Below are 21,892 nucleotides of genomic sequence, written 5' to 3'. Positions count from 1 at the left end.
TACAAAATTTTAAAAGATATCGAGTGAGCAAAAAAAAATCCTTTTATCATAGTAAGCAAACTGCTAGCCTATTTAAAGACCTTGTTTTGCAATACTTGGCTGGCTCTAAATATTTACTATTATTGATGCACAGGTCATAACCACAAGTCCCACGATGCACAAATTGTTAGCTAGCATCGGGTTCGGATGAATTTTTTATGGCCCTCCATTAGCAAAAGCAAAAGAGTATCCGATTTGAGACTCCTAGAACTTCACATGTTCTACAACAAAGAACCTCATAACAAGGATTTTTTAAATTTTCATTACAAGAAGCACAATTTGACTAATATTCACCAGGAAACAAAGTTACAAATTTTGGACCCAATCCAAGGGTTTACACTTTACATGACACAAACAAGGGCATACCTAACAAATAACAAGTAACAAATGCCACATACACAACATAAATTTTATTTTTGAGCAATGTTTATTTCACACACTACATTGTGTGTGTAAGTGAGTGTGTGCAATAGATATTTCCCTATATTTTTAGTGTAGATTGTAAGATAGTAAACACATTGCCACAAAGGAATGTTCCAAGTTTTAGACAAACTGATCCAATTATTCATCCGCAGTGGTGTATTTCACCTCTGGATAAAGCTCTGAAGCCTCCAAACCAAAAGAAGCCTTAACCTCAGAGTTTGTAAGATTTCCCTTCACAAATATAGCATGGGCAATGGATAGGAAGAGGTTTAAAGGAATAGGAGACTCTGCAGAGAAGCAAAAATAAGTATCAAATCGCCCAACCATCTATGAAACTGTCAACATTCTCAGGCTAGTACATGGAGCTGCTCAAATCAATTGGACGATTACTTCCTTTTTATTATAATAGTAAGAGTTGCACGTGCAAGGCACGTGCTGCCCTTAAAGTGAAAAAATTTTAGATAATTTTTTTTTGAAGTTGTATCAAATCATGTATTTAAATTTAGAATAGTTATTTAACATATGATTATCTATTTAGTATGATAATTTTTTAGAACCTATTTACTAAAGACAGTATTTACTCACAAAAATATCTATTAAAAATGATAACAAATATCATTATCTTCCAACAATAAACAACTAAGTTTTAATAAAACATTGTCACAATATTTAAATTTTCGCAATAAATGATGACATATGCTACAATTGAAACTCTTCATCAAATTAAATACCTATAACCATTTGCAATGAATATTTTGTTATTTATACTTCCTTCTTTATTATTTTATTTTATGAGCCTAACTACGATGCTTAGTTTACTTAAAATTTTTAATGAACACCTTTTTAAGAAAGAAAAAAGAAATAAAAAATAACAAAATAACAAAAGACATATGTCATTAAAATTTCTATTAGATAAAATTATGAATCTTGAAGATTTAAACCTCTAATAAACTAGTGTTCTCTAGGTAATAAATAGAATACCATAGATCACCATTCTTACTTTTTAAGCATGACTAACACATAAAACTCAAAATACACAAAGAAAATTTTTAGGACATTAAAATTTAGTGAGGCATTTTTGATGTTGCACAATGAAATATTCTCGAAATCATAAGATTTTGTTAGGGTTTAATTAAGAGAGTAACAACAGGGACTCAACAAATTGGATTAAAAAAGAAGAAGTTAGGAACACAATAAATGTCACAATATTTTCTCAATACCTTTATTTTAGCTATGGTTGGCCCTGGTATAATATTTTATAATTTTATTTTAGAGTAATGTTACATCCATAATATTTTCACAAAAAATCCTAGATGGTAAATTGTTATTGAATTTTAATTGGGACAACCACTTTAAACTATGCATTAAAAAAAACCAACAAAAGAAAATTTAGTGTGAAACAGTAAATTTTTGCTCACTAAATTTGACTAAACAAAAAAAAAAGTTTAGGAACTCAACAAAATGTCATAATGTTTTCACAATACCTTTATTTTTAGCTGTGGTAAGTTTCGGTTTGATATATTATTATCTATTTTATAGAAATGCTATCTTCATAATATTTTCATAACAAATTCTAAATGACAAGTTGTTATTGATTTTAAAATAAACTTACGATTGATATCACTTTTTTATCTATCAATAATAGCTTACCACCTATAATTTGTTGTGAAATTAATGGGAAAATGTTGTGAACTTAGCAATTTTTTATTTGATTTATAAAAAACTGAGATCTTAACAATCGTGAATTTATTGTGATAACAATTGTTACAACATTTTCGCAAAACATTTATTTTCAGTTGTAGTTAATCACAATCTCATATTTTATTATTTTATTTTAACTTATAAAAAATTGACACATCAATAATTGCGTATTGTGAAATTTTTTGTGTTAATATAACAATATATATGTCAGCTCATATAAATATTAAAAAAAAAAAAGTGCATAAATCGATGACTAGAAAAAAAAAAAATAAATGGTTAATGAAGTGACGAACAACACATATTGAATAATAAAAAAATTATTGTAGCTACTACAATAGCTTTACACATTCACACAACAAGTGTTACAACATTTTCACAAAATATTTATTTTCAATTGTGGTTGGTCACAATCTTATATTTTATTATTTTATTTCTACTTATAAGAAATTGACATCTCAATAATTGTGAAAATATTATGAAATTTATTGTATCAGTATAACAATACCTTTATTTTTAGTTGTGATTAGTTCCAGTATGATAATTTATTTTGACTTATAACGAATTAACATCTCAATAATTGTAAAAATATTATGACAATTTATTATGTTAACTAACAGTCATATAAAAAAAAGTTGACTGAGCGATGTTACCAAAAAAAAAAAAAGGCCAATGAACGGTACAAATTGAACAAACCAAAAAAAAAAAATGTAACCACTACTATAATTTTACGCATTCACACTTTTGTTATGAAAGTGTTGTAAAAAATAATATTGTGAATGTAGCACTTCTTTTTTCACAATATATTTATTTTTAGTTGTGGTTGATTCTAACATGATATTCTATTTTGATCTATAAAAAATTAACACCTTAACAATAGGTCTAAAGAGTAGACCGGATGATATTACTTGAAAGAAAAAAGAAAAAAGAAAGACAGTGAAACAATGCAAAGTATGGAATAAACCAAATAACTGTAGTGTTTACTGTAGCTTTAGCACATGGCCCAATGTAAGCTTACATTGCCAAAGTACAAAAATGAACATATAAAATTCATTAAAAAAATAAAACAAAAATGAAAAACAAGTTTAAACCAAACTGGTGTACCTAAAGGGAAAAAAAGAAAAAGAAAACAAGAATTCTCCTTATTATGAGGTTTTTTTTTTTTTCTATTCTTTATGGGATATTATGAGGCTTTTAGTTAATAGTATAAAGTATTAAGTGTTATGTCTACCATACTTTTATAACAAATTTTTTTAAGTAAATTACTAATTATTCTAATTTGAACCCGCTATTAAAATCATTTTTTTTCCAATCAATAATGGTCAATAATAACTTATTATTTAAAATATATTGTGAAAATGTTATGGATATAATATTTTTTTAATATTAAAAAGTTTTTTTCTCATCTAATCTCACCATTTTGGCTTCTTTACAAAAGATAGAAGTTGAATAAACCAAAGGACTACTGTAGCTAGAGCCATTGGCTCTTTTTATATAGTAAATAGAAATAGAAATAGAAATAGATTTATGCCAACCAAAATTTTCAATAAGAAACCAAACAAGTTATGCACTAGATATTGATGAACTGAAGTCAGTCGTCTAGAAAAATAGTCAAATACAACTAATGTGTACATGCTCACTACTCCTAATTAAATGCTTTTAGTATTCTCTAAGATGTGGATCTTTGGTGTCAAAGTTAGTTGGTTTGACTAACAGTAATAAGAAATGAAAGAATATAATTGAACTCCCCTAATAATTCTTTCTCAAAAAAAAAAAAAAAACTCCCCTAATAATTAATTAATTAACCAAATTCCAAATGAGGTAACAAAGTGTGTCCTAACAAATTAGATCAAAAAAACTCACACGTCTAAGGGAGGAGGAGATATATGATCCAAACCAAATTAGATCTATAAGCAAATTGTAACACCCCAAGTTTTTCTTTAAATGTATGTGTATATTTTTAATGAGGGTATTTTTGTAAAATTGCCAACAAAATATTTGTTATGTGTGGTCCATAATCCTTCCCATCCTCTCTCCATTCTCACGGCAACTCTCCCCCATAGTCTTAAAAAGGGACCAAGACCTAACAAAGATACAAAAGACAACTAAAATACAAAAACTAACTTAATTCATGAAGTAGGAAGCTACGGGAGGAATTGGTGGAATTGGTGGAATGTGAATAAGGACGACGTACAACTACAAGACGAACATAGGAGGGTGTAAGAAGATCATGGAAGCTTATTAATTGCGTATATTGCTAAAATACTATAGAAAATAACTGCAAAATATGGAATAGAACACAGAACAATGTACAATGTACAACAAACTGATGGATATTATTATATTGAACAAGTTTTTTACAGGACTGGAAGACATAGACTGGGAAATATTACATAGACTGGGAAATATTACACAAACTGGCTAACTCTCTAAACTCTCTAACTCTTTTTTGCTTTCTTACTCTCATTCACTCTACTGAACTAATGATACAAACGGCCTATTTATAGGAAAATATTTTACAAGAGGACGAAATAATTTACAGTAACAAAGTGTGAATTCTGATTTCTTGCTTTACAGTTGTCGAAGGCTGGTGAAGGAGTCAGTGCTAGCTGGCTTCTGCAAAATTATCTTCTGACAATATGAATCATGGAACTGAAGGAAAGGACGAGCTATCATACATGGAAGCTTGAAAGAAGTGTGACGGCAAAATAGGAAGGGAGGCCAAGACAAGAGTCCAAAGTGGGTCCCACAAATTTTTTTTTTTTTGGCATATATCTTTTGTACATATCTTACTTTAATCATCTCTTCCTTGGAATTATTCTTCATCAATATCCACATCTGGATCATTGTTATGGTAATAAGGATCATCAAAGTCAAAAGGACTGGGCATTTCCCAATGGTGTTGATAGGGCCATTGCTATCTGCAAATGTCTGGGTCGGCTGGTACAATTTCTAGAAGGATTCCCTGGTTGAGAGATTCTGCCATTGAGAGTGAATAGTGACAGGATATCCATGATACATCTGTGTGTCTGTGAATAGTACCGTCGGCATTTGTTACCCAATGAACATCTGAAGGGTGGACAATTCTTTCTGCTCGAACATTATTCTTGGAGTTCAATTTTGCTACTAGACATGCTGAATTAATCTTGTGACCAAACCGGGGGTGATCTGTTTTGTGATACTTGAACCATTGACCATCATGAGCATCATTTTTCAAAATTTCATGCCAAAATTTGTTAAAATAATGATTTTCATGAGAAAAAAGTGTATGAGTAGAATCGTGGCTCAAAATGAATGCACAAGTAGTACTCATTGAATAAGTACCACATGTAAAGGTAATGTGTCACATTCCAATATGTTATCCAAAATGCAAATGAGGTTTTCCATGGTTGTTCAATATCTGGGAAAATGGCAAGGAAATGGCTTTGGTGTTGTTTAAGGTAATCATGGAGGACTTGAATGATTCTTTTGGATCTGGCTTGGAGGGTCAAGGTTTTTATTTGGTCTTTTATGTCTAGGGGAAGGGTTTCTATCATGTTCATGATATCATCAGAGGATGAAGAAGGGCCTAAGGATGAGGATGGATCTGTTATTGGATATACACATAAGGGTGGAGGGATTATTGTGGTATGGAGGACTGGAGGTTTTCTAGAAAGGTAATCAGTGATAAGGTTATCTGTACCTTTGATGTGCTTGACTTGGAAGGACCATTGTGAAAACCAATTTGACCATCTGAGTAACTGGGGATGGGGGAGCATCTTTCTTTTGAACTGGAGCATTTTTGGGAAGGAAGACATATCCATTTCTACAAGAAAATTGTGACCAAGGAGGTGAAACTGGAACTTTTCAATACCATGTTTAACTGCCAGAATTTCTTTAAAAGTGGAATGATAATGGAGTTCTGAAGGCTTGAATGCACCGCTTTTATATCCGCAAATGTTTCTTTTTCCATCAATTTCTTCAAAGAGAGCTGCTGCCCAATACTCATCACTTGCATCTGTTTGTAGAATTCTTTTTCCTGTTCCTGGAATCTGCAAAGGAGGAAGCTTTTCTGCCAATTTCTTCAATTGTTGGACTGCTTCTGTATGAACTGAATTCCATACTGGAGGAGATTTTTTCAACAACTTGGACAAACAATCTCTGTGTTTAGAAATTTTTGGAATGAAATCTGACATATAGTTAACAATTCCAAAAAACTGTTGGATCTGTTTGGTGCTAGTGAGTGTATCTGGAAATTCACTGAGAGAGACCGCTATGTGAGGCTGTAGAGTGTACTTTCCATCTGAAATGTTTACTCCCAAGAAATCAATAGAGGATACTCCTATAAACATCTTCTTTTCTGAAAGCATTATCCCCTAAGATTTTACTAAATTGTAAAATTCAGTAAGCAATTTTTCATGGGAATCTGCATCTTTTGAGAATAGGAGGATATCATCTACATAGATCAATGTATTTGACAACAGTGGTTGAAACAAAGTTACCATTGCTTTTTGGAACTGAGATTGAGCATTTTTTAGGCCAAAAGGCATTACCGTCCATTGATAGTGATGGTCTGGAATGCAAAATGCTGTCTTGTATCTTTCTTTTGGATGGATTCCTAATTGCCAAAATCCTGCTTTGAGATCAAACTTTGAAAATACTTTGGCATTAGTTAGATGCTGGAAAAGAGCACTTTTGTTTGGCAGTGGAAACTTGTCATCAGCAGGGAAATGATTAAGATCTTGGTAATTGATTACCAATCTGAGCTTTCCTCGAACTTGTTCTGCATGCTTGTTAACATAGAAGGCTTCACATGCCCATGGGGAAGTTGTGGGTTCAATGAGGTTTTCTGAAAGAAGGGTAGTTAACTCCTGCTTAGCTAGGGACAAGTGTTCTGGGTTCATACCTCTATGACTAGCTTTTGTAGGGTTAACATCTTCATTCTTTTTGAAGGGAAGGGTTATGAAAAAGGTTGGGTTTTTCCACAAAGGGTTTGGGTTTTTGAGGAGGAATTCTGAGTGGGTGGCTGCACAACATTCATTGATAATCTGGGCTTTCAAGGAGTCAAAGGGTTTATTGAGAACAAATGTGGTACCTGGGTCCATGTGAGAAGGTGCTGTTTATGCAAGAGGCCTTTTGAGGACCATCTGAGACTGGGTATCTGGTGAAGGAGGTCAAATCCTATGAGGAGGTCTCTGCCTGTGAGGGGGGATCCAAGGACTTGGTGTTTAATGGTAAGTATTGGGAATATTCTAATGTGAATGAGTTTGCTTTTCTAGGTGATCAAGAATGTTTCTCCATTGGCTGCTCTGAACATCTGATGATGGGGTAACCAAAAATCTTCTGGTAAAATCTTAGGATGAATGATTGTTGCTGCTGCTCCTGTATCAAACAAAGCTATTACTGGGATGGGTCTGGAATATGTATCAAGGAGGATGTGGACTTGGGCTATTGGTGTAGGGCCAATTATTGGGGCTATAAGAGGTTGAGATGTGTATATGGTTTGGATTTCTGGGTCTGAGTCATTTGTAATGCTTGAATCTGATTCATCTTCTGAGGTTGAATAAGCCATGACTACCAAGGCTTGGGGAGAATAATCATCATCAAGGGAAAAGAGTGATTCAACATCTGAAAATGGAGTATCATCTGCATGAATCTGGGCTTGCTCCAAAAGCTTTGCTACTTTTGCATTCTTTGGACAATTTTTTGCAAGATGACCGGGCTTTCTACATACAAAACAAACTTTTGAAGTTTTGCCTTTGAACTGTTTTCTTCTGAGAAACTTCCATTTCTTTTTTCTGAAAAATTTCTTCTTTGGATGAGAATATTTCTTCTTCCAAGAGTACTTCTTGTAATGATCTCTTCTCTTTGTTGGACAAGAACAGGTTTTGTCATAACACTTGATCTGCAAATCTTTCCTTTTGCAATTGTCTTTAAGCTTGCTATGGATCTTGTCAATCTCTGAAAGAAACTTTCTTTGATTGCAAAGTTTTTCCAAAGCAATGAGGACATGCTGATAGATTTCTCTAAGAGAGGCTTGCTGCAAGGTGATTTTTTGAAGATTCATCATGCGAAGAGTTTCATCACCAAGTGGTTCTGGAAATGAGTTCAAGAAAGTGTGCTTGGCATTCACATCATCCATGCCATTAAAGGCATAGTATCTGCTTGACATTCTATCAAAATGTTTTTCCAAATCTTTTCTTTCAAAAGAACAACATTTTATCAGTAAAAATTCATCTCTGGCTACTTCAGTGTAATGGGCTAATGAACCAAGAAATTCATTATGGAGGATCGTGAAAAAATCCTCGAGTGTGTTACTCTGGGCTGCTTGTCTTTGTCTATATTCTCCAAGGTTAATCCACCATTGTCTCAGTCTGCCTGTGAGTCGTGCTACAAATTTGGCAATAATCTGGGCAACTGTATTGTTTGGGGCTTGAAGTTCTGCTGTACACCATGAATACATGTTGAAAATCTCATCATGCCATTTTGAGGGAGGACTGTTATCAAGGGTGAACAAGTGCTTTGAATCTGTGGTTGATGAGTTGGTTAATCTTATATGGTGATCAGGGATGGCAGGTGGTGTAGGGAATATTGGTGGTGGAGGTGGAGGTTGTTTAGGACGAAGGATATCATCTTCTTCTTCTACTTTTGGCTCAGTCATGAAGACTTCATCTAGATCAAGGCCAAATATGTCTAAATCTGTGTCATCAATGACTGGAAGGACAAAAGGTTCTGTTGGTTCTTGAAGAGTTAAAGTTCTGAAAAATGATGATATCGGGTTTGGAGGATCAGAATTTATGGCCAACATGTTCATATCTGGGGGTCTGGAAGAAGCACCAATAGTTGGATTTGGTGGTTGGTATAAGGGTTCTTTGTCTTTTTTGATGGAAGGAGGCTCTTTTTGTGGTTTGGCTTGAGGTTCTGATCTGGGTTGAGATTCTAGTTGAGGTGGTGGTATTGGGTTTGTTGTGCTGGAAAAAATTCCACATGGTTTGAAAGGATTTTGGGCTGGATGTGTCATGTTTAGTGGTTGGAGGTTTTGGTATGGGGAAATTGGGGAAAATGGTGAGGGTACTGGTATGGACAGATCTTTATATAGTGATTGACGAGGTTGGTATGGCATGTAGACTTGCATTGGAAGTGCTTGGGCTGCCTTTTGTGAGTTTTCCAAAGACTGGAGTTGCATCAACAACTGTTTTTTTTCTTTTTCTTTTTGCCCAATGAGTGGAAAGGAGACAGACAAATCTTTTACTGTGGAGGCAATTGTTTCCAATTCTTGTTCAACTGACTGTATTTTCTTCTTCAAATCTTCAATGAGAGAATTTGAGGATGAGAAGGTATGACTTACTGCTTCAGTCAACTTTTGTTGATTGTCAAGAATCTTCGAAAGGACTTGGTTCTGTGCTACAGCATTTTCTGCCTGCCAATTGAGAGCTGCTTCAGCTGAGGAAACATGTTTTTTGGTTCCATCTGGATTGGTTCCAACAGGGTTTTTAATTTTCCAAACATTTTTAACATTGGCTTGTGGGTGGTCAAAACTTTCTAAAGGAGGAAAATTTTGTGAGTATGAAGGTGATGCATGGTCAAACATGTAACAGGGTAAAGGCTTTTGTGTGTGGGTTTGACTAGGAAGCTTGGGTTGACATTTTTGTATTTGGGGAAGGACTTTCTGGTAATATGGGATCAAAGGTGGTTCCTGGTTTTGTTGATTTTGGTCATGACTTTCTTTGCATGGGGAAAAGGATGGAGGTTTTTGTTTTCTGGATCTGGGATAAAGGACATAGTAGTCAAACTTTCCTGAAGGTTCTCCAAGGAGGTCAACTTCTGGGTCACCTACTTCATATCTTTCTTTAAGAAGCTGCTGTGAAGACTTTTTCTTTCTTCTTTTCTGATCTTCTTCAAATACTTCTTCTTCTCGACATTCTTCACAATCACAAACATCCCACCATATGTGTCCAGTGGATGATTTTCCTTCATAGACAGGTTTTCCATCTTCTCTAAATGCTTTAATCTGAAGACCATCAAGACCTTCATATGAAACTGGTTGGATCATAGCTGTAGGAAAGACTGTGACTTCTTCTTTTTCTGGTGTGGTAGTCATAAACCTAACTTCAACGTCACCGTTCTGGTTTCTGATGAAGAAAGGAGTGTTGGACTAGATTGGCTGAGATGCCTGATGAAGAGTCTCATATTTTGTAATCCATGACTCTGGAAAGAGCTTTTTCATCTGGTATTTGTTCAACTGTCTTGGAACAAATGTGCACATAGGCGTCATGCCTGGATCAACTTGGATCAAAAGAGCATCATTGGATTGGGCTATCTCTGGTATAGCTATGTCAAAAGCATGGTTTTGGAGTCTGTAGGCAAGCTGATAGTGAAGTGTAGCTGCAAAAGTATCATGCACTTGAGAAGCTCCTGTAATCTGGACTTGGACTTTAAGAGCATCACAAAGGTGAGGGTCTTTGAGAGACATGTTGAAATTGGGAAAAAGGGTGACAAAGACTGTTCCCGCATTGAGTGTGGTTTGGACAGTTCCTATAACTGCATTGTGGTATTCCAAAATCTAGAATCAAGAAGAGCAATTCTAGAAGCTATAGGGAGTCCTTTTCTACCATGAAAAGTGAGTGCGAGTCTTACTGCACCAAAATGGAGGTGAGTATAACCTTGTCTTTGCCATGGGATGACAAATTCTCTGGGAAGGGCAAGAGTGATGAAGTTTTCTTTCTCACTGGCTGGAATATTAAACTGGTCAAATTTTGAGGCTTGAACATATTCTTTGACACTAGAAGGATGAGAAAGACCTAATATTTTTTTTGATTTTTTGAAGGTTTTTTGGGGTTTATCAAACACAGTATAGGGATTTACAATAGGGAAATCTGTAATAGGTATTTTACTATCTTCAGGGACATGGGATATTTCATATAAATAGTCTAATCTATTTGCAGTAGATTTTCTAAGGGAAAGATCACAAGAAGTGGTAATGGTATCTGAGACTGCTGTGGATGTGACTGCTGAAGATGATGAACTAGCCATGATAGTTTCTAAAATGAAGAATAATTTTCCTAAGATCTGACAGGACTAAAACACCACTCCTAGGCTCACGTCCACTAGATTACTTAGGAAAAATAATTCTTTGACATTTTAGTACAACTCCTTAGTTTTCTACTTGATTATCAAATCCCATTTTCTGATGTGATTATCATAGAGGATCCACAATAAGTGGCAACTGTTAATCACATAGCATACTAATCAGGACAATAATTCAAGTATACTAATCAAAGGAGAGTGAAACTGGTTACAAGGCTTTAGCAGTTTTGTATTGCATGTGTGTGCATGTTGAATTGCATGGCTTTGATACCAAATATAGGAGAAAAGGATGAAACCAATGTAAAAAACTTGTTCAATATAATAATATCCATCAGTTTGTTGTATCTTGTCCTGTGTTCTATTCCATATTTTGCAGTTATTTTCTATACTATTTTAGCAATATACGCAATTAATAAGCTTCCATGATCTTCTTACACCCTCCTATGTTCGTCTTGTAGTTGTACCTCGTCCTTATTCACATTCCACCAATTCCACCAATTCCTCCCGTAGCTTCCTACTTCATGAATTAAGTTAGTTTTTGTATTTTAGTTGTCTTTTGTATCTTTGTTAGTTCTTCGTCTTCTAGTCTTTTACATTGGTTTCGTCCTTTTCTCCTATATTTGGTATCAGAGCCATGCAATTCAACATGCACACACATCCAATACAAAACTGCTAAAGCCTTGTAACCAGTTTCACTCTCCTTTAATTAGTATACTTGAATTATTGTCCTGATTAGTATGCTCTGTGATTAACAGTTGCCACTTATTGTGGATCCTCTGTGATAATCACATCAGAAAACGGGATTTGATAATCAAGTAGAAAACTAAAGAGTTGTACTAAAAGTGTCAAAGAATTATTTTTCCTAAGTAATCTAGTGGACGTGAGCCTAGGAGTGGCGTTTTAGTCCTGTCAGACCTTAGGAAAATTGTTCTTCATTTTAGAAACTATCATGGCTAGTTCATCATCTTCAGCAGTCACATCCACAGCAGTCTCAGATACCATTACCACTTCTTGTGATCTTTCCCTTAGAAAATCTACTGCAAATAGATTAGACTATTTATATGAAATATCCCATGTCCCTGAAGATAGTAAAATACCTATTACAGATTTCCCTATTGTAAATCCCTATACTGTGTTTGATAAACCCCAAAAAACCTTCAAAAAATCCATAAAAATTTTTTTAGGTCCTTCTCATCCTTCTAGTGTCAAAGAATATGTTCAAGCCTCAAAATTTGACCAGTTTAATATTCCAGCTAGTGAGAAAGAAAACTTCATCACTCTTGTCCTTTCTAGAGAATTTGTCATCCTATGGCAAAGACAAGGTTATACTCACCTCCATTTTGGTGTAGTAAGACTCGCACTCACTTTTCATGGTAGAAAAGGACTCCCTATAGCTTCTAGAATTGCTCTTCTTGATTCTAGATTTTTGGAATACCACAATGCAGTTATAGGAACTGTCCAAACCACACTCAATGCGGGAACAGTCTTTGTCACCCTTTTTCCCAATTTCAACATGTCTCTCAAAGACCCTTACCTTTGTGATGCTCTTAAAGTCCAAGTTTAGATTACAAGAGCTTCTCAAGTGTATGATACTTTTGCAGCTACACTTCACTATCAGCTTACCTACAGACTCCAAAACCATGCTTTTGACATAACTATACCAGAGATAGCCCAGTCCAATGATGCTCTTTTGATCCAAGTTGATCCAGGCATGACGCCTATGTGCACAACTGGTTATTAATCCGATCTGGTTATGATAAATAACCGAAAAAGAGCTAAAAACCAGAAATATTCAAAAACCACCTGGTTAAACCGAAAACCGGTATGATTGAACCGGTTTTGCAAAATTGCTGAAACAGATCTGCAATGGAGCTTTTTCTTTTTTGCAGTAAAAATCTTCTTTTTTCTCATATTTTTTCTTAAGATTGGCTATGCTTGAAAGATAGAAAATGACTGAATGTTCATGCTTGGCGTTGAAATTAGCATCTTGGAATAGTATCTACAGATCTTCAGTGAGAAAGAGAGGAATGAGAGGAACTGATGAGGTATTGCAGAGATAAACAATAGATCTAACTTCCTTTTGTTTTTTTGAGCATCAAAAAGAGTAATATATACTCACTTTCCTTGTAACTGTGAAGAAATATTTGAAACAAATGCAAAGTGTAATAGATCTAACTTCCTAAGAGAGAGGGAGATGTGGATTCTGCGGAGGACATAATCACTGAAGACTGGAAAAATAAAGTCTCTTGATGGTAAGTAAAGTGGGGAGTGGAGAGTTGTACTAGAAAAAAAAAAAAAAAAAAGTAAACGTGTGGCTAGGAGTTGGAGTGGGAAAGTGGATTGGTAAGAGTAACAAGTCAGTGACTTGTCTAGTCACCTGACTTTGTGTTTTTTTTTTTTAATTTAAATTTTCTTAAATAAATAAATAGTTAAAGTACACTATTATTTATATAAACTAAAAGATGAAACTTAAATTGTTTATTCTTTGTCAACCATTACTCACAAGAAAAGAAAATTCCAATCAGTTCAGTGATTTCAATTTTCTTAGTGACAAATGAGCCTTGGGTCTTAAAACTTAGTAGTTATTTGTTTGAAACTTTAAAATTTATTTGCTATTTGGATGTAATGAACTTATTTGTTATTTGTCATTTGGATGTAAATGTAATGACTAATGAACTTATTTATTTGGTTTTATTGAAAATTTATTATGTTAAGGATGATTATTTTGTAATGTTATTATGTTACATTCTTTAAAAAAATGTTATATACTTGTATTTTTTTTAAAGGAAATATATTTATTACTATTGGTTGGTTAGTTTTAGTATATTAAAAAATTATTAATTATTTATATAATTTAAATAAATAATAATTAAATTATTTATGACGTCACCGGTTCGACCATCGGTCGAACTCCGGTCCGACCTAAAAACCAGTAATTAGCCCCTCGACCGGTTCTTTCATCGTACCGGTTTTTGAAACCATGCTCTCCTTCCCATCTCTTATTCACTCTTCTTCTTCCCCAATGATGACCGAACCCCAAAGCTCCCATCTACTTCATCATTTCTTTCCCCTCTCTAGTCGAAATCTCCCTGTTAGGGAGAATTATGTCTCCATTGATTCTCCTAGTAGCCAATACTCCATGAGATTTTGAAGTGCAAGAGACCCAAGGTAAAAATCTAAGTTTTCTCTCAATTTCTTCTATGAAATCCTTTGGGTTTTGTTATTTTATGATGTTTATAGTATATCCTTGATGGGTTTGGTGAGTAATGGAAGACTAGAGGGTTATGAGGATTTGGGTAGCAAATGTTTTGTTTAAATCCGAAAATTTCAGTTCATTGGTGGGTTTTTGCTTTAATGAGATGATTTGGTAAAACATTTTTATTATGGGTATTTATCCTATTTTGTTTGTATTGCCCTTTGATGTTGTGGGTTTTGTTTTAGGGGTTGTTTTATTGAGTTGTTGGGACATTTAAGACTTTATTTGGAGGCTATTAATTTAATTAGGTGAATTGGATGTTTTGTTTGGCAACCATGTGAGTTGGGTTTCTTGAGAACTCATATGGGTTCTTGATTTATGTAGAGGATTGGGATTTACTTTTGAAAGTGAGTTCCTTGCATTTTGGAAAAGATTTTGACATATGTGATAGTTGATGGTATTGACTATGAAATTGTTTAATTGATATGTACATTATGCTTGTTGCATGACAAGTGTTTGATAAATTGCCTATATGAGTTATGAGATTGAATTTCTTGACTTGTGTTGTGATTATTGTTATATGAGGTTATGGATTGTATTCCTAGTTGTTTATATGTGATAACACATGTAGCTCTAAGGTTTAACCAAGTCTCAAAGGTTTTGGCATAGTGTTAAAATTATAGTATTTTTCTTTTGAGACTCTAAATCTTTCCCTGATAGATTTGAGTAAGCTGCACTACATGATTTTTTATAAATTATAGAAAAATTATTTTGAGCCAAATTTTTTTTGGTACATACTACACATATAAGAGTTTATCCCTATTTAATTTTAAGTTGATCGGATAACTTTTCATGGACCAAAAAATTTTTACAAAAGGGCTGACCTACTGTGTAGTGAATCTAAAAGTATAACGAGTATGTTGGGATTTTGTGGAATTTACTTGAAACCTTCATTGAGTGGGTTGGCTTGTACATTCCTGCGTTTTCTTCAACATGTGTTTTACTTAGTTAATTTTAATAATGGTCTAGTTTAAGCTCTTTTAGGAGTGTATTCAAATTCTTTGGTTGTGTTATGGTCCTTTGGATCACTTGTATGCTTGTTCGATGTCCCTTGGGAACAGGTGCCTTAGGATAGTCAAGTTAGGCTTTAGGCCCTTGATTTGATTTTAGAGGACCATTTTCGATTTATGGAGACAAGTTTGAAGGTACTTTGTGATAGGCCTTGTTATTGATAGGCTTGATCATTGTGTTTCTAAGTTTCGAGATTCTTGGTGATGGACCTAATAATTGGATTGCTTTCTTAGGTGGTGGTGCCTAGTTGAGGTAAAATTGGTTGGCCTTCCGAGATAAATAGCTTTTCAATGGGAATATTTGGAAAATAACCAGTTGCATAAACGTTGTTTTTGGGTTAAACACATTTTGAAAAATTATTTATGGAACTATATCTTTCTAAAAATTATTGTGTTGTAACCTTAATGTATATGACTATTTATGAAAAGTGCATCATGTTTAATATTGCATATGGGGAAATGCATGAATATTTGGCATGGGAAAGAAAAGCATCTTTGATTAAATTCTTGAGAATGGATTTTATGAATTTATTGCATTATTCGCAAAATTTAAAGATGCTTTGATAATTGGGAGAGTTGATACAAAATCTTCTTGACAAGAAATGAATTTGAAGGCTTTGAGAAGCTTGTAAATATCTTGGGATATTAAAAGGTTTTGTGAAACTACTTGGAAATGAATTGTGTTTTGAATTCATGTAATCTATGAGCTCTTTATGTGTTACCCTTGTGTCGTGATGTGTGATTACCTAGCTAGATACTATATTATGTGTGATATTGGTATCTTAGCATCTGTTCTTGTGATGACATATGAGTTCTGTCTTTGTGACGATAGATCAGTTCTGTCTTTGTGACGACGTTGAGTTCCGTCTTTGTGACGGCAATGAGTTCCATCTTTGTGACAGCGTTGTCACATGGCCTTTGGTTGGATTTTTAGCTTTCAAAATGGTGTTTTGATAACACACAATATATAGTATGTAGTTTCATATTGAGATATTTTAAGAAAGCTTTGTGCTGTATAGTTTTAATCATTCTTGTTATTTTACTAATGAAAATGAATTTATTGGATTTTCATTGAAATTCCCAAAGTATAACATGTATTGTAAAACGCCCTTTATTGCGAGACTTGCATTTTCCACCCCCCATTAATTATGCTACTTACTGAGCTTTAGCTCATCCTAATCTCCAACAATTTTACAGAAAAATTAGCTACACGTCGGGCATGGAGCTTAATTTGTTGGTGGTGATTGGAGTGGTATATTAAATTGGGAGACTTGGGCTATAAATGGCTGATGACTCAATCTTGCAAAGTTTAACAAGGTCATAATTAATTCTATTGGATGTTGGGTACTTGGGGTTTGTTAGCCTTATGCGTGTTAGGCCTAGCTTCAATGTTGAGGTTGTGTATTCTAGAAGGGATTGTGATTTTGTGTTATCCATTTGGAGCTTTGAAATATATTCATGTATTATTTGGAGGCACATGATTTAAGTTATTGTTTGTAAATGTGTTATAGAGTTCTGACTTGTAATATGAAGATTTTAGTATGGTTATTTATTCTTATCATGTGTCAAGGAGAAGAAAAAAAAATCTCCTACGTTCTCGCTCTTAATGGTTCTTCTCTCACACTTAGGACCCTTTTGGGTTTGGGGTATGACACAAACACTATAAATCAACAGGTGAAATTGTGCTTACTAACATTGGATTTTCTTTAGAAGTTGATCCTCCAAAAGATAAGTTTTTTCAAGGGTCTTGCCAATCTTCTTCTCCCATAGGGAAACAATCTCATTGAAGGAAAAAAATCTTTGCAAGGGGTCTAGTATGAAGGACCTTGGTCAAGTTTCTTGGATCGTCCACTGCTTTTATAAGTCGCAATATCCTCTTCTTTGGAAAAATTTACTGTTAACATAGAGAATAACAATTACTTGGCCATCTTGAACCAAAGTAGTTGATCTAGTTGACTTTTATCTAGTAAAAGGTGCACATACGCACGCACATACATAAGCAAATGAGAAAGTCTAGAAAAGTTTACTTATATCTAGTAAAAGGAGCACACACGCACGTATATAAGCAAATGAGAAAGTCTTGAAAAGTTTAAAGAGAAAGATGATTGAATTTATATTAATACCTTTGGTGTTTCCATCTCCAATTATCTCTACTTTGTCCCTAGGAGGAGCTGTGAAACTGCCAGTGCCACCTGTAAGTGCAATTCCGAAGTTGAAACTGTTAGAATTATGTACCCTCAAAAACAATACTATGTATTTTTATTTGATAATAAAATTTTATTTTCACATTCATAATTTTTTATAGGTATATTTCATTGTTTAAATGTGGCATGTGATGTCACCTCTATAAAAAAATCATGTTAATGGTTAAGGAACCAAAGACAGGGAGTAATGATTTTTCATAGATTATTAAATTGTTCTAGGCTATGGATATTTATTGAATATTACCACTGAAGCCTACACTTGTTGTGCTGCTATATGATAGGATGATTTACTCCATCATTGAGGTAGTGACTTTAAGCAAACAAGTGGGTGTAATGCAACAAGTACATGCACTGAATTGGATTTGATCAAGAACACATTATGGAGTGATCACTGTTAATTAAAAGATTGTTCTATCACAATTTTTCTATTGTCCTCAAACATGAAAGGTTTGTGTATATTTATTTACTATGCACATAACTTTGACAGTGTCAACTGGTGATGCTAATTTTTTAAAGGCTATATACAGACACGTTGGGTTATGTGTGTATTGAGTAAAATATGAAAATGCTCAACAATGAATCCACCAGTCTCTAAAGAAGATAGTACATTTAATTGATTTTCATATTGAAGTTGGACTCAAAACAAAACCGGCTGGTGACATTTTTTCAAAAATGTTTTTTCATATATATAATATTGTATATATATATTTAAAGAGTTTTTTCAAAGATATTTTGGAGTCCAATAGAAATTATGAAATCAAGAAATTAAGGGTTACATAAGCTAGGGACATGACAGTGATATTAATCCAGTCCTAGTGGCTTGTGGGAATATAGTGTGGTGGAAGGGCATAGATATAAAATTGTAAGTAAGGGGACCTCATTTGTAATTCTCTAATCTTCAGGGGTCATTGCATTGTGTTGATGGACATTATTGCAATCTGTAGAAGTTCAAATATTTTCTTGATATGGTTGAGAAAATTAAGGAATAATTTTGAAAGAGTTTCAAGATAAGTCAATAACATTCAAAAAGTTATAAATTAATCCTACAGCTGAAGATTAGGATCCCTAAGGATTCCACGTCCAATCTCTCTCTTGGGTTTTTAGAAGTCTTAAATAAGAAATAAGATATTAATATATATTACGTTAGTGGTTGGCCATCAGAACTACTGAGTGATACTGCAGTCTTCTGAAAACCTAAAAAGAAATAGAGAGAGAGACGTGAATACCTTGGGAGGCAACACACTTGGGTTGCTAAGAGAGGTACGCAATTTTGTTCTGTTTAAAATCTATGGTTGTGTGGTACAACGATCTTAAATGAAAATATAAATTTTTGTTTTATATTGCTTCCGCAAAACTAACAGAAACTGCCAGTGCCACCAGTAAGTGCAATTCCATAGTTGGGCAAAAAGTACCCAGCAAAGCCATTGGACACAAGGTAGGTATAAGGAACTCCTTCAGCCTCAATGGATCGTCGGATGCTAGCCTTGACCCTAAGATGATGTTCAATTAGATCAACTGCCTTGGCACGATCGACATCAACTCCAACTTGAACGGGAAGTACCTCTGAAACCCACCAATATTTCATTGTATATAATGTAAGTTTCTTGATTTCTCATGTAGTTCAACAATTACAAGCCAAACAGCTAATATAAGAAGTTAACTTGCATATTTGGTCATCAACTTTTGCTTTTTTGCTTTAGCATGTTTCAAAAAAGTCATTACCATCATTTGATAGAAGTAAATTTCTGAAATATAAATGAATTAATGAAACTGAGGTCACTTTGAGGATGTTGGGCCAATGACATGACATGAATTCCCTTTCTCACATCTACATTTTTCATTTATTTTATGGTGATAAGGATCTTTTTGAAACAATTTTGAAAGTAAAGAGATAAAATTTAAAGGACGATTTGATAGGCCAAAGGTTGTTGAATACTAAATAAGCAACTTTACAAAAGAGGGAAAAAAAAAAAGTTGGAAAAATATTTAAAAGATCTAGGTGTTAAGTATTAGCATTGATACACCATGTTGAATATGCTAGTATGGATACAGAAGCGAAAGCATAAAATATAGAACACAATAACACACGAGGGTTACGTGGTTCAGCCTAACGGCCTACATCCATGGAGGAAACCCTAAAGGGCTACATCAATAATATATTAGAGTGTAGTACAAATCCTGTGTTACAATGAACCATAACATATGTATATATAGTAGACTAAACCCTAGACTAATAGACTTCTAGTATAAGTAGAAGACTTGGCTTGCACACAAAGTAGAATTAGGCTTGGACTTATACTAATGGGCTAATATATCTCTAACACCCCCTCTCAAATTCAAGGTGGAAGATTGATGAAACCTTGAGATTTGATAAGGTTGAGAAGATCCCTTGAATGAAGTTTGGCTCTGTGACGGTGGTTTGAAGAAGACAATGGTCTTGTAGTGTTGATGCGAGTTCTATCGGTAGCATGACTATACCAGAGAGATTTGACGGCAGCAGTAGAAAGCCAAAGAAGATGAACGCAATGAAGGAACACCAAGGAAGACAAAGATTACTCTTAATACTCCGTAAGGACAAAAAACCATGGCCATAGGAAGGTGGCTCTGATACCATGTTAAATATTAGCATTGATACACCATGTTGAATATGCTAGTATGGATACGAAAGCGAAAGCATAAAATATAGAACACAATAATACACGAGGGTTACGTGGTTCAGCTTAACGGCCTACATCCATGGAGGAAACCCTAAAGGGCTACATCAATAATATATTAGAGTGTAGCACAAATCCTGTGTTACAATGAACCATAACATATGTATATATAGTAGACTAAACTCTAGATTAATAGACTTCTAGTACAAGTAGAAGACTTGGCTTGCACACAAAGTAGAATTAGGCTTGGGCTTATACTAATGGGCTAATATATCTCTAACACTAGGAAAGATATGTGCCTTACCTTGATATTTCCAGCTTCTTTAATGGCAGCAACAATCTTCACTTGATCAGCTATCTGTTCTGGCGATCCAAGTGCAGAGATCACTTCATCAACTTGCTTGATTGCCTTCACCAAGCTTTCATGATGATATATGTCTCCTTGTGAAACAATCACAACTTTCAAGATCAATATACTAATCCAAAGTATTAAAAATACACCCACGATGTGGAGAACTAGAGTTTGTACATACATGGAGAAGTGTCACTCCAGAGCTCTTGAAGCTCTCAATGAGTTTAGACTTTTCAGGATTAGAAGCTGTGTTTTCTCTGACCAATGCAAAAGTGGGGTGCCCAGCTTTCGCACTTTCCTCTACAATGTATTTTCCAATGTATCCAGTCCCTCCAATTATCAAAATCTTGCTTTTTTGAGCCATTTAGAGAGAATTTCAAACTGAATGGATTAATAGGGTTTAAGAGAACCAGAGAATTGGACTATCATAGGGGCAGTTCTCAGTTTCAAAAAAAGGAATTCAGAGCTCCTTAAATACAAGTAAATATGCAGAAACCTCTTCGTTTGATTCCTTCAACTATTTTTTATAAGACAACGTATCATTCCTTAATTCCATTAGTTATAGGTTTTGTTATGATATTTCGTCATGCAATATGCAAGAGGGCTCATGGTCATAGTGGCTTCTCATTTTCATTTGTTTATTACTTTTAGAATCACTCAATAGTCTACTTTAATCCACAAAATGACTTAAGGGTTTACAATATTACGTATGTGCTAATCTCCGATCAATATTAGACACACAAACAAAATATAAATTTATAAAAAAAGAGTGATACTTTCAATTCATAAATACTTACACTTTACTCTTAGGGGGCGTTTGGTTCACCGTGGTGTAATATTACACTATAATATTATGTTATTGTAATCTTACATTAATTTAATCTTAATATAAGAATACAATATTACATTGTTTAAGAAGGTGATGAGACTAAAATAACGGAATATATTTTGTAATTTTAAATTATGGTAATATTAGAAAAAATAAAATAAACTAAAAACTTTAATGTCACATCATCGTAATGTACATCACATTAAAGGCATATCACAACAAACCAAACGCCTCCTTAGAGTTGGAAATACTTGTAATAAGGGTGTGCAAAAATATTTTTAAGAATAAATTAAAGTATTAAACTAACAAAAAAATATTTTATATATATGATTTTTTTTTTTTTGAAGTCGGTGGTTTATTT

The 21,892-nt window shown here is 33.9% G+C and overlaps 1 pseudogene; it reads right to left on the bottom strand.

Annotated features, from left to right (window-relative positions):
* Nucleotides 1-600: 600 nt before the first annotated feature.
* On the bottom strand, nucleotides 601-21,077 carry LOC142625966 (phenylcoumaran benzylic ether reductase Betv6-like; annotated as a pseudogene).
* Between the last annotated feature and the right edge of the window lie 815 nt (nucleotides 21,078-21,892).

The sequence above is a fragment of the Castanea sativa genome, chromosome 2, assembly GCF_040712315.1.
Source record: "Castanea sativa cultivar Marrone di Chiusa Pesio chromosome 2, ASM4071231v1".
Lineage (NCBI taxonomy): Eukaryota > Viridiplantae > Streptophyta > Magnoliopsida > Fagales > Fagaceae > Castanea > Castanea sativa.
The sequence above is the reverse complement of the archived record's forward strand: the minus strand, read 5'-3'. Positions and strand labels throughout refer to the sequence as shown.